General features: G+C 40.5%; 1 protein-coding gene across 5 annotated transcripts in view; it reads right to left on the bottom strand.

Moving 5' to 3' along the window:
- The window catches only part of bmal1b (basic helix-loop-helix ARNT like 1b), a 48,303-nt gene that overhangs the window by 31,955 nt on the left and 1,706 nt on the right, over positions 1 to 14,642 (bottom strand). For 3 of the 5 annotated variants that reach the window (XM_077201765.1, XM_077201764.1, XM_077201766.1), the window contains exon 2: positions 4,483 to 4,547. The exons of the other annotated variants lie outside the window; for them this stretch is intronic. The gene's annotated coding sequence lies outside the window, so the exon portion shown is untranslated. The remainder of the gene's footprint in view (positions 1 to 4,482; positions 4,548 to 14,642) is intronic. 5 annotated transcript variants of the gene reach the window in all.

Here is a 14,642-nt window from a genome sequence, read left to right as displayed (position 1 = left end):
CAATGCAGTGTTGACAGAACCGGGCTAATATGGTCTATGCATTCCGATAGTTTTGTGAGTTGGTGAGTTTCGTTAGGTTTGGAAGAAATATAGATCTGAGTATCATCAGCATAACAGTGAAAGCTAATTCCATGTTTCCTAATGATATCTCCTAAAGGTAGCATGTACAGAGGGAACAGCAGCGGTCCTAGTACTGAGCCTTGTGGTACGCCATACTGAACTTGTGATCGATAAGACATCTCTTCATTTACTGCTACAAACTGATAGCGGTCAGATAAGTATGATTTAAACCATGCTAATGCAATTCCACTAATGCCAACATAGTTTTCTAGTCTTTTTAAGAGAATGTTGTGGTCAATGGTGTCAAATGCAGCACTAAGATCAAGTAACACTAATAGAGAGATACAACCACGATCGGATGATAAGTCATCATCATTTGTTACTCTAATGAGAGCTGTCTCAGTGCTATGGTGCAGTCTAAATCCTGACTGGAAATCCTCGCAGATACCATTTCTTTCAAGAAAGGAACACAGTTGTGAGGATACTGCCTTTTCTAGTATCTTTGACAGAAAAGGTAGATTTGAGATCGGCCTGTAATTGACTAATTCTGTAGGTTCAAGTTTTATTTTTTTAACAAGCGGTTTAATCATAGCCAGCTTAAAGGTTTTTGTTACGTATCCTAGAGACAAAGACGAATTAATGATGTTAAGAAGAGGATCTATGACTTCTGGAAGCATCTCTTTCAGTAGTTTAGTCGGTATAGGGTCTAACATACATGTTGTCGATTTAGACGAATGAACTCCAATAGAGTTAAGAATGTCTTTAAATGCCAATCCCATTGCATCTTTTCCATTATCTACATGTACATTAAAATCATCAACAATTAGGACTTTATCTGCAGTCAATACTAATTCTGATAGAAAGTCAGCAAATTATTTGATAAAATCTTTATGGTGCCCTGGTGGCCTGTATACAGTTGCCAGCAGAATTCTCAAACTTGATTTATCGTTTACATTATATATTTCTGGATTAAGCACCAACACTTCAAAAGAAGTATTTTTAAAACTAGATTTTTTAGTGGTTTTGAAAAAATTACTATAAATTACAGCAACACCTCCCCCTTTGCCTTTCAGGCGAGGTTCATGTTTATAACAGTAATCATGGGGGGCGGACTTATTTAAAGCAATGTAATCGTCTGGTTTTAGCCAGGTTTCTGTCATACACAGCACATCTAGGTTATAATCTGAAATAATATCATTAACTATGAGCGCTTTTGAAGTAAGGGATCGAATATTCAGCAACCCAAGCTTTATCGTTTGCTCATCTGTATTATATCTATTTTTTATTTGTTGAATATCAATTACATTTTTAACCTTAGATCGGTTTGGACGTTTTTTGGATTTCCAAATTCGGGGAACAGACACAGTCTCTATATGATGATATCTAGGTGAAAGAGGCTCTATGTGATGGGATTTATCTGACCTTGGTGACGCGAGGCAGCTAGCAGACGGTTGGTTTAGCCAGTTTGTCTGCTTCCTGACCTGAGCCCCAGATTGTCATGTTTTGTCTCTAAGACTATGAGCCAAATTACTAGAGAGAAGAGCAGCACCATCCCAGGAGGGATGAATACCATCTCTTTTCAACAGGTCAGGTTTGCCCCAAAAACTTTTCCAATTTGCTATGAATTCTATATTATTTTGCGGACACCACTTAGACAGCCAGCCATTGAGTGATGACAATCTGCTAACTATCTCATCACTCCTTCGAACAGGAAGGGGGCCAGAGCAAATTACAGTGCCTGACATCGTACTTGCTAGTTCAAACACCTCTTTAATATTAATTTTGGTGATCTCCGAACTGGCGGAGTCGAACATCATTAGTGCCGACGTGAATAACAGTCTTAGAGAATTTACGATTAGCATTAGCCAGCACTTTTAAATTTGCTTTGATGTCAGGCGCTCTGGCTCCCGTCAAACATGTGACTATGTTGGCTGGTGTCCCTATTTTCACGTTCCGTGTAATAGAATCGCCAATTACCAGGGCACAATCAACAGAATTCTCAGTGGGTGTTTCACTGAGTGGGGCAAATCGATTTGTTGTGGTAATCGGAACGAAAGTATGAAAGAAGGACTGGTGGGACGATGTCCTGCTCCACTTCACAGAAATTTAGAATGACAAGTCGATTCAACAACTACAACAGCTTGTTCCACGCGCTATACGTCATTATGCAATTTATACGTCATTGCACATGCGCAGTACTTTCAGTTTTTACATGTCCTAAACCAATCGGATTAGAAAAGAAATAAACCACCCCTTCCAATCCGATCGAAATTTAATTCGGATTGAAATGTTTACATGAAGGCTTTTTAGTCCAATTAAGCTGTAAATCCGATCATTAACGGATTATTTGGTTGCCTGTAAACATAGCAATTGTCATAAGGCTGTGACTCTTCTAAGACTCTTATTTTCTTTGACTTCATTATCTTTGACCTATTTTTCACCAACTGACACTGATCCAGGTGACCTGACAGATCCATGGTGCCATGACACCAATTAAACCTGCTATGTAACACCCTTATCTCCACACGCCACCAGAGGCCCACATTCGATTATATACTTGGACAATCATTAGCTGTTCTCTTTCGAGTTATAGGTCAGACTGACACCTGCTTCTATTCACGCTAGTAATTTGCTATGTGGAACTTACAGAAATGTACACTGATAATGTGACAAGTCATTGACAAATATATTATGGGTGTCAACTATAAGAAGTACTGGAGACTGACCTTGATGAATTCTTTACATTTACACATCATGAACTTCGCTGACATTTCTGTCAGGAACTGTAAGGAGCTGCTTGCAGAGAAGGAAAGGTGCTCTGTAACTTTTTTAAGAAATTAAAATTATATTTCAATCCTTTTGCATTTGCATCTCTCTCAAAAGTGTTGGAAAGTGAGAAACGTTGCGTTTGCTTGCTAAACATTTGCGTTAGCTAGCAAAACTATTGTTGAACAAAAGTTTTGAGAATGCAAAAGCATTTAAATATAATTTTTACTCCCATCTCATTTTTTTTTTCATCGCCATGTCCCCTTTATCCCCTGTAAACAGCTGGGTAAAAGGTAAGTTTTTTTGTTTGGTTTTTCAATAATATATATTAATAGTTTTTTTTTTTTTAAATCAGTCATAATAGTGCTCTGAAAAACAAACGAGTCAAACTAGCTTTGATTGTAAATCAACCACTAGATCATATCAAGACAATGTAAGTTACATAAGCAGAGAGGAAACCAAAGGCTGTGCGTGTGAATGTCAGGAGGAAAGGCAACAAGCAGACCTACACAAAAGAGGCGGCAAATGTAGGTCACTTGAGTAAGTCTTTTCACTTACAGAATGTTATTATCCTTATTAAAAAGACATGAAAAGGTCTGAAGTGATTTATGTTGATTATGGTCTTCATGAAGAAAATTACTAATTAAGTAATTACATTTATTTTAATTCTGTCATCATTTTTAATCACCCAAACGATTGTCTTCTGTTTAACAGATAAGGAGAATTTTAGTTGAATAATCATACTGCTCGTTTCCTTACATTTAAAGTTAATACTTGAGGGTGAATCTCCAAAAGTCTGTCACAAAATCTATTTTCAACCCAAATGAAATAAATAGGTTAATTCTTATTGTGTAGACACAAATTGAGACCAGATTTATTTTGCATTGTGACATTATTCTTTGAATCAGGGGTTCACAAACTTCAGTCGAAACATACATAAAATATTTATTTAAAGTACCTCCTGAGGATAAAATTAATATTCCAATTTAATGACACATTCATATAGTTTTTAAATAAGTGTTCTAATTTTATTTTTTTTCAATTATACATATACAGTATATATATATATATATATATATATATATATATAGAGAGAGAGAGAGAGAGAGAGAGAGAGAGAGAGAGAGAGAGAGAGAGAGAGAGAGAGAGAGAGAGAGAGATTCTGTAAAATGTACACACACAAAAAAAACAGCAAATGCACATTAAACTCAAATAAATGGTTGTTGTAGTTTCTGCTCACCACTATAAGTTACCCAAGTAACTAAGTTACCCAAGTTATGACAACTTCCCTGAAAATGTAAGATTGGTCCAATACTGAAAATAATGTCACAATGTAAAACAAATCTTTATTTTTTGTTTTTAATCCAAAATGTGACCTGGGCACCTTTCCATTACATTCACCCAGAAATTGATGTTGTTGAGCTACAAAATGGGCAAAAAAGCACCATAAAAGTAGGCTACAACTTAGAGTGTGCTCTATTTCAATTCATCTGATGTCATGCAACAGCTTTGAATGAGGAACACTGATATGTATCTCCTTAATCATTCACCAATCATCCAATCGACTCCAGGGTGAGTAAATAGTGACATACTTTTATTTTTTGGGTGGAGTATCGAGGCATGAATTTCACATTCTGTTTCCAAATATGCACATACCTCAGAGAATAGCTGTTTCCTCACAGCGTTGGCTTCTGCTGAAATACACAAAACAGGCACTGGACCTGAGAGAGCAAAGGCCATAGATACAGCACAGGCAGGGAGGGGGTTGAAAACAAAAATAAAGAGCATATGAAAGTTAGGAAAGCAGCATTACTCCACCAAACTGCTGTATGAGGAGTCATTGGCAGTATCAGCTGTTGTGATGAGTAATGTCCGTGACTGCAGGGGCACCAGATGGGTTCTATGCACATGGTGTACTGTTAGCACAGGATCATGGGAGGACAGAGGCTCCCATTGCAAGCTGCTTAACTGTACCACCAGATGCACTGACTTCACCTGCACAGTGTCAACACCATCAAACAGCTGTCACGGTGTATTCTGGGTCAGCACACCACCTTGCAAATAATCAGGCATCTCACAGCATAAGAATCAGGCTTATTACTGAAGCTGAATAAGATTATTCAGTGGAGAGATGCTTTTCACTGCATATCCCTCACCTTCGGTAAGAATTCATCTTCTACCATCAATGTACACTAAAACTCAAACATTTAGACAAAACTGAACTGTTTCTCATGATCTTATAATCCAACAATACTTGAAATTCACAAGTTCACATGTTCATATAATCTTAGAATTTTAGAGGATATAAAACATATTTTGCTTGCTGTCCTTGGTGGAGGGCTCGAGCTTGAGACTTGACCCTAAACCCGAAGCACCCCCTCAGGAATTCCCTGACTGTTTTTGAGAAAACATCTCAGGTTACGCATATAATCATGGTTCCCTGAAAGGGGAACTAGAAGCTGTATCCCAGCTGACGCTTTGGGGAAAGCCTTCAGAGCGACTCCGTCTGAAGCACGTGTGCAACTATTCCCATATTGATTGATGCTGCGTCACCTCGTGACGTGTGTCGGCGTAGACAGAAGCTATAAAAGGAATCTGGCGCATCAGCTTTTGATAGGCTGAAGCAAGCCGCCCCCAGGCATGCAGGAAGTATGGCATGGGGACGCAGCGTCTCGTTCCCCTCTCAGGGAACCATGGTTACATGCATAACCTGAGACGTTCCCTTTCGAGGGAACTCGCGCTACCTCGCGCGCAGCTAACGCTTTGGGGAATGAAATACCCACTTCGCCATGCTGACACGTGCCTGCCTTGGTGTAAAGCTGTCCCAGCACAATTTAGGGCAAAAGAACATGAGACACCGGAGTGACCGGAATGTCCAGGCTATAAAACCTTATAAATCTGTGCAGGGAGGACCCTGAAGCACAGTGGGCGGCAGGGTCAACAAATCGAATTCCTGAGTGTCCTCAGCCGGTGTAATTCGCTCTCTCACGGGTGGGGGTGCCCTCAAAGGCCTGCTCATCACGTCAGGACCTCTTTCCCGAAGCCTTCTTAGTGAGAAAGACGTTCCTCAGATCCGTCTTCTCCTGCTTCAGCTTCGGGTGAGAGTGCTGTTTCGACTCCCAGGCTCATTGATTGGGGACTCGAGGCGCAACACTCTCTTTCTGTTGATGCCTGTTCGAGGAGCCTTTTGGCAGCAGCCCCAGTGGATTGATCTCGACGAGTTATGAACCTCTGGAATGTTGACGCCTGTTTCGTTGCTCCCTGAAACCTCTCGATGACACTCCTCACAGCATCGTCCGAAAAGGCCAGGAGGCGACAGCAGGGCATCAAGGGGCAAAGACTTGTCTTTCTCCTTGATACCCGAGAAGTTCAGCCATAGGTGTCTTTCCTTAGCCACCATAGATGCCGTGGAGCAGTTAATGGCGCGGGCCGTCTCCTTAGTAGCCAGGACGCCCGACGCAGCTCTTTAATAGCATCAGGCCCCACTTCTTCTACCTCTTCTAAGTCCCTAAGCAGGTCAGCCTGGTATGCTTGCATAATTCCGATTGGATGCATTGCAAACAAGTGCCGGCCTGACCTGCCGCCATGTACACCTTGCCCACCAGAGAAGAAGTCGTGCGACGAGGCTTGGTGGGCAGCGTCGGAGCTTTGAGGGACGACACAGCATCAGGGGAGAGATACGCACTACGCAGCAAGTGTCTCTTCAACCTTTGGCATGGTCCCATAGCTAGTCTCCTTAAGCCCAATGATCGAAGAATAGTGGTGGACCGTGGGACTGGATCGACTTGGCTTCTTCCATGATCTCAACACCTTAGTGTGGAGATCTGGGAAAAAGGGTAAGACCTGACATGGAGGTTGTGGCTCTGACTGCAGGAAGCGTTCATCCAGCTTGCTTTTTCTCTGTGCTTCCCGCTTCTCAGCTGGCCAGTCGATATTTAATTAAGACACAGCACGAGACACAGCCTCCATGAGCTTCTCAAACTGCGGGGATACGGCTGGTGAGTCACCGATTTCACTCGCTTCAATGCTTAGAATGTCTAACTCCTCAGAGCTAGACAACATAGAGCTCTCACTCAGGGAGGAAGAAGACGCAGAGAGGGATTCCGTATCCAGAACTTGAGCAAAGGATCCAGTGCGTGAGTGCTGAGAAAGGGCTGAAGCCGTCTCAAACCCCTTCACCAGTTCCATCTGCGAACCCCACGAATGAAGCCACCACTCTGCCTCAGCAGAAGCGGACCCAATCAGCGAGGAGCGCGAGCCTGGCCGCTCTCTTCAAACACGGCCAGGCGAGAGCGGAGCACCTCACAGTGTACACAGCCAGCTCCCTCAAAAGCTGACCGTGCATGCTCTACTCCCAAGCAGCATATGCAGAGATCGTGTGTGTCCCTACCCATGATGTAACGAGGGCAGCGATGCACACACACTCTGAACTGCTGGTTATTAGCCATTTTAAAAAAAATATGAATGCAACAAGTGACAGACAACACCAAATAAGACTGACAGACACACAGAGCGCTTGCTGAAAACTGTGTGCTGATGCTGTTGGGATGCCGGCTTCCCTTTATAGCTTCTGCCTATGCCAGCACATGTCACAAGGTGACGCAGCACTAGGGATGGTCGATATCTTATTTGCGATTTACCGGTAAAAATTCTTCCCACGATAAGAATTAGTCTCCCGCAGAAGTGACGTATTCTTTGTTGTATTTTCTTGTAAAAAAATAAACAAGCAGAAATTAATGAGCAAACAGCAATTTTCGGTGAATCATTGGCTGTCGCTCACATATTACTGTCGCTGTTTTGATTTCAGCAAATCAGTTCGAGCGAACGGAAACAACGTGATAAATATTCATGAACCCAGCAGCTCATCAATCCTTAGTGCGGTTTATAATCTTATTAGTAGTAGTGTTAAAATCTTATGATTATAAAAAAAAAATTTTGACAGAAACACTGAATGACCAACAATGTCATAAGCACCACCACCAGCCCTAAGCTCAGTTAAAATGACAAATATGCATTCATACATGGTTACCAAGTTTTAGATTACTTAAATTCTATCATTAATGCTTGATTTTAATTCAATTTATTTGCACTCTCTTGTAATTTTGTAACCTATCTGAAAACATTTTCACCATGACTATCAATAAATACAGAATCTGTTGCAAACTTGTAATTGATTTGAATTATTATTGTGTGTAATTATTAGTGTGTGATGTTTTTCAGTACAGTTTTTTTCAGCACTATTTAAACTATCTGCAATTTTACAGAATTAAAGTATATCTGCAAATTTTCCATTTTTGCAAGGGCTGGTGTTTGGACAAGTCAAGTCAAGTCACCTTCATTTATAAAGCGCTTTTAACATTATGGATTGTTTCAAAGCAGCTTTACAGTGATAATAGAAATTACCGTAACAGATTATTTAGGCTTTACCACAGCTCTATGATAAAGTTTTTGTCCAACTAAAGTTAGTTTTGATTGATTCACTTCCATTGCGAAGATCATTAGTTATTAACTTAGGGGCCGCTAACACGACACCGTCAGAAAACAGAAAAAAATTCTGAAATAAATTTATCACGGTTTCCACAAAAGTATTAGGCTAAGCAGCCAAAATTATTTATTAACACGGATACTAATGTTTCATAAGCACGAAATCCGCATATTTCTGAAGAATCATATGCAGCCCAGGCTCACTCGAAAAACTTACCTGTGTCAACATTTTTGCAAAGCGCACAGTGCGTACTGCACGTTTCGCAACAGTTTCAAAGTGAAATGTCCAGTGAGTGGCACTAAAAGCGTGTTTTGTTTTTTTGACAATATTACTGGGTTTACTGTTTGTTTGTTTTTATCAAATAAATGCAGCCTTGGTGAGCAGAAGAGACTTCTTTCAAAAAAAATTTGAACGGTAGTGTGCATAATCTGTTTTATCATAATGTGAGAAATATTTACAGTAAATAAATAAAAAAAATCACACAGAAGGCAATTTGATTGCAAAGCCAAACGTGAATGTGTGGTAATATACCACATGTTTTTAGATATGTACCATAATAATACCATGGTATTCTCTGTAGTACCTTTGAGTACCATGTAAATACCACTGGACATACATTTGGAAGGCACAGATCCCTGTACATGGCTACTGCCACAGTTTCTCCAGATAATCTTTATCCATGAATCAGCTTCATTTGTACCTTCTACATGTCTGCCCTGAATTGAGTCCATATATTTCCAACAAAAACATCACATTACTTTTGTGATACATGTTTTAAGGTAAGTATATGAGCCCAACAGCTTTACTCCACTATATTTAGTGACCATGTCTTCACCATAACAGAGCTGATGAAGCTCCACATGATTTCGATTACACGAGAGTAGATGTTAAAACTTCATGCTGATTTGTACTCGGCTTTCGCCAAGATAAGCACCAACTAAGACGTAGCTTTACAGTAACCTATGCTTCTCCATCCATTTACGCTTCTTTCCAAATGGTGATGTGAATAAACCAACAGACTCATCAAATTTTCAAGAATTTTTCGAAACCGTAGCATGGCGGCCTGTGCACAGCCAGCCAGACTCTTTCCGTCTCAACCACAGCCAGTTGCTTCTCCTCTCTGCTGCTTCAGATAAGTTCTTTACTGTGCGACGCAACTCTTGGCCACTGAATCCGACGTCTCTGAGGAACCGGGTTGTGGAGTGTGCCACAAATCCTCAACAACCCACTTCCACTGGATAAACCCGGACTCTCCATCCTCGCTGTTCTGCTTCAGTGGCCAGCTGAGCATACTGCAGTTTCTTTCTCTCATATGCCTCATCTACAGCATCCTCCCATGGCACTGTTAACTCTATCAGTTGAACAATGTGTGCTGATCCAGACCACAAAACAATATCTGGTCGGAGGTCAGTGGTGGCAATCTCAGGTGGAAAAATAAGCCGTTGATCAAGATCAGCCAGCATATTCCAGTCCCTAGCAGCTTCCAGTTGTCCTGAGTGAGAATTGGTTTTAACACCTTTTCTTGGTGGTTGCTCGCCTGGGCGGAGGAATATTGTCTTCTGTGTGTAATGTTTTGCTGGAACAGGTGGCAACTTATTGTCATGTTACGCTTGTCTTCGGATGCTAAAGCCAAACATCGCAGCACTTGGTCATGGCGCCAAGTCAACCAACCTTGGCTAAGAGCCACCTTACATCCTGTCAAAATGTGCCTTAATGTGGCAGGTGATGAACACAAAGGACAAGAGGGATCCTCTCCTACCCTGAGGTTAAGGTTCTGTGGTGATGGGAGAACATCATATGTTGACCTGATAAGGAAACTGATCCTACTCTCTTCCATTGACCAAAAGTCTTGCCAGCCCATCTTGCGTTGTTCCACACTCTCCCATCTCATCCACTCTCCCTGCTTGGCCTGGGAAATGGCCTTTATACACCTCATCCTCTCCTCCTGCTTTCGCACCTCGTTGACTAAAAGCTTCCTCCTTTGAGCAGGGGCTGCCTTGTGCCATTTAGGAGGAGCTAAACTGAGCCAATTTGAAGGGCAGCCTTTGCCTCTTCCACAGATTTCTTTGCTGACCACTTTCTACCAGTTTTTAACACAGGTGCTGCCTCCCTTACACATTTGTCGCGTGACTCTACTAAGGTCATTTCCAGTCTGACCTTGGCGCACTTAAACTCCTCAGTTAAAGCAGAGACTGGCAGCTGCAATATTCCTTTACTATAAAGTCCCACTCTGCTGAGGCAGCGTGGAACTCCCATCCATTTCCTGATATATGAACTTATTAATGCTTCCAGCTTATCCACTGTTATCAAAGAAACCTCGTACACAGTCAGTGGCCACAGCAACCTCGGCAGTAGACCAAACTGAAAGCACAAGAGTTTTAGTTTCCCTGGTAAAGCGCTGCTGTTTATGCTCTTCAATCCTTCCACTGCTTGTCGTCTAACTTCTCCCACTCGAACTGTGTCCTTTAGATCCCCATCGTACCATCTCCCAAGACTCTTCACTGGCTTCTCAGAAACTGTTGGTATTGCCTCACCATTAATGAAGAATGTTTTATCTACCACCTTGCCTTTAATTATCGAGATGCTCCTTGATTTAGAGGGCTTAAGTTGCATTCGTGCCCATTCAATGTTATCGGTTAACTTGCCCAATAACCGATTAGTGCAGGCTACCGTTGTAGTCATGGTTGTCATGTCATCCATGTATGCTCTGATTGGTGGTAGTCGCATCCCAGAAGCCAAGCGCTCTCATCCTACTACCCATTTTGATGCCCTAATGATTTTTTCCATTGCCATGGTAAAAGCCAGTGGAGAAATTGTGCATCCTGCCATTATTCCAACCTCTAAGCATTGCCATGTAGTGCTGAATTCTGGAGTTGAGAAACTAAATTGCAAATCTCCAAAATAGGCTTTCACTAAATTTGTTATCGACATCGGTACCCTGAAAAAATCAAATGCTGTCCAAAGAAGCTCATGTGGCACTGAACCATATGCATTAGCCAAATCCAGGAAGGTCACATGGAGCTCCTTCCTCTCCTTTTTAGCTGATTGAATTCGTTGCCAGATAACATTGATGTGTTCTAAGCATCCTGAGAACCTTGGAATGCCTACTTTTTGAACTGAAGTGTCAATGAAGCCATTTTTTAATAGGTAGGTTGACAATCTCTGAGCAATAATGCTGAAGAAAATCTTACCTTTGACGTTTAATAGTAAAATAGGACGAAACTGACTGATGCTTGTAGCATCTTTTTCTTTTGGTATAAAGACTCCACCTGCTCGGCGCCATGCTCTTGGTACAACCTGCTTTTCCCATGCCACTTTTATCAATTTCCACAAATTTCGTAGAACTCCTGAAGCACTCTTGTACACTCTGTACGGAACTCCATTAGGCCCAGGATATGATGAAGCCCTTGCCTTTCTCACAACCTGCTCTATCTCATTCCACTTAGGTGCACAGACCTCCATTTGGTATTCTGGTGGATTGATAGGTGGGATGTCTGATGGAATTGACATAGGCTCATGCCTTTTTGCATCTGTATGCGTTTCCTCCAAATATCTCTCTAGCTCAACCCTAGATGCTTTTAAAGTGCCATTCTTCTCACTGGTGAATAACTTCTTTATGAATTTTAATGGGTCTTTATAGAAATTAGCCCTCGCACGCTCCTTCTTTTTGTAGCGTTTCCGTAGGCGCTAAGCTCTGCGTAATGTTGCAAGCTTATCTTTTATGGCCCTTTGTAAGAGATTGAGTCCCTCCTTTAGGGCTGGGCGATAAATCGATTTTATCGATTAACTCGAATGTGTAGTTTACGCCGTTTTTTTTTAATGAAAATCGGTTTTCTCTTTAACAACCGCCGACGCTCCCATCTGGGCTCCCGTAGTTCCGACCGGGCTCAGCGCTTGCCATGATAGAGATACACAAACAACATGGCAAATGAGCAAGACCGCGGCAGCAGAAGCACACCCGCCGAAAACATTTAGGCTACAAGCTGAATCTGCAGGGCCGCCAACTCTCACGAGTTCACTGTGAGAGATGCAATTCTGTCACTTTTTACACGCTCTCACGCCACACATCCATTTTCTCACGCAGAGAAAAATCGCGAAGCAAAGAGGACACTGACACCGACAGACAAGACAGAGCAGGTTACTATCGATATGAAACAGATTCTCAGCTCTCAGATTCTGTCGATTTTATTACAAAATTCAAACAATAAACACCGTTTTGGCGCTTGTAAATGTGACGTGAAAGAACGCTTGCAGATCTCAGTTCAAGCGGCACGTGAACCAAACATCTGTTACTCTTTACTACCAACTTACCGAAATGTAATAAAATCGATCGATCAGTGTTTTTCTACCGCGGAAAGATGTCCATAAAACAGCTGGAGAACAACATATGTCACGTAACGTTACATTTACCTCAGGATGGCTTTTAATGACCCATAGCACGCATGTTAGTTAGACGCATTATGAAATAAAAAACGCATTATATTTAATTTGAGTTAGTTTTAACCTTTAATAATACCAGCTGACAGGGCTCTCTGAATGTTTACAGCATTAGGTGATTTTTTTTTTTTTTTGGGAGAACAATTAACACATTAACGCAGGCTATCTACTGTACCTATTTATCCAAAGGAATTTATATTGAATCAAGATCAGAATCAAATCACAAGAATTGAATTGAAATTATGAAATTTGTGTTAAGCAATAATAAAAACAGTAGCATACCAGTAAACTTAATAAAATTATGTTTAGTTACCAAATAATTTGACAATCACAATACACTTATTGTGATGCAAGTTTTTTGTTTTTTTACACATTTTACATTTTCATTGTTTTCAAAGACAGGGCCTGTCCTCTTGTCTTTTTGGCTTGTTGTGTCTGATTGCACTTAAATGGAGATCAAATCCCAGAAGGGAATATTAAAACAAAATAAAGTTAAAACTTGTTTTGAACAATTTCTTTGTCATCTGCAGATTGATTTTAAGTAGGGAGAGAAAAAAATCGATTTAAATCGTAAATCGGATTTTTTGTGAAAAAAAGTACTGATCAATGCCAGGCCCTTGTCCCTTCTCTCTCAAGCATTTCATTTTCCCTTGATGAATCTTCAAACCCCTGACCGTTGTCGCCTTCCTCCAGTCCAGCCACAGACACAAGCTTGGAGTTCAATGACTTTGCTAACTGCAGAACCTGAACTTGTCTTAGTTAACAAATAACTGTTGAGAATTATCTCACAATAAAATAAAATCAGCTGCTTGTGATTAAACTCAAGCACAGAGATTCTCAACTAGTTTTGCTTTAGGATTTGACATCAAGTGGCAAACTAATTTCAAAAATTTGATCCGACTTTATATTAAGTGTATTTAACTACTATGTACAAAGTAAACATTTCAATTAATCATTTGATACAAGGCACTCATTTTGTACATACATGTTTTTACATTGTACTTATAGCCTATTTAAAAATGATCGGTAGCAATTTATTTCCTGTTCTGCATGTACATAATATGTAGGCTACTTATTTTAGTAATTGCATGGGTAATGACTAGATACTGACCCTGAACCTAACCTTAACCCATATAGTTACCCTAGTACTTTCTTAGATAAGTACACTGTAAGTACAAGTAAAGTGCTGTAAAATAAAACAATCAAAAAATGCCTGCATGTAATTACAGCTGTAGTTAATTTCTGTAATTACATCTAATCACACTGTTGACTGCTCCGTTACACCTTAACCCAGCCTTAACCAAACCTGTCCCTAACATTACCCGTGTTTTGCAATACAACATGAACACTATATATACCTAATAATATATATTTTTTTAATGTAAGTACACCTAATATAGCCTAAAGTGTTGACCCCAAATTGTTTATTGTACAGAAATAAACCAAAAAAAGTCCTTAAAAATCGAACAAACATTTTACTGCACAAGCAGATGTGCAGATGAAGTTACTAGCCTATACAAAACACTGTAGTTTGGCCAAAATGCATCATTTTGGCCTTAAAAATAATACATGTGCACAAGATGTCCAAGAATTGTAGCCTTTACATATTATGCCAAAAATGTTGTGCACATCTATGATTTCCACAAACCAGCTGTATGCATTATGATGCCTAAATAAATACCATACCAATGATGTTTCGAAAATACTGCTGCATGTGTTTTGTTTATTATGCTCAAAAATGCTGAATGCACTTCTATTATCTAAAATCATACTTTGTTAGTATCTTTGCTCCCAAAAACTGCACATTACTGTACAAGCTCAAAAATGTTGAACGCAGCTACAGCTAGATTATGATGCCAAAATTTGCTGAATAAACATTGATCCCCAAAACATC

Source organism: Siphateles boraxobius, unplaced genomic scaffold (genome assembly GCF_051911475.1).
Source record: "Siphateles boraxobius isolate OS27281-9 unplaced genomic scaffold, OSU_SipBor_1 48, whole genome shotgun sequence".
Classification (NCBI taxonomy): domain Eukaryota; kingdom Metazoa; phylum Chordata; class Actinopteri; order Cypriniformes; family Leuciscidae; genus Siphateles; species Siphateles boraxobius.
The sequence above is the reverse complement of the archived record's forward strand: the minus strand, read 5'-3'. Positions and strand labels throughout refer to the sequence as shown.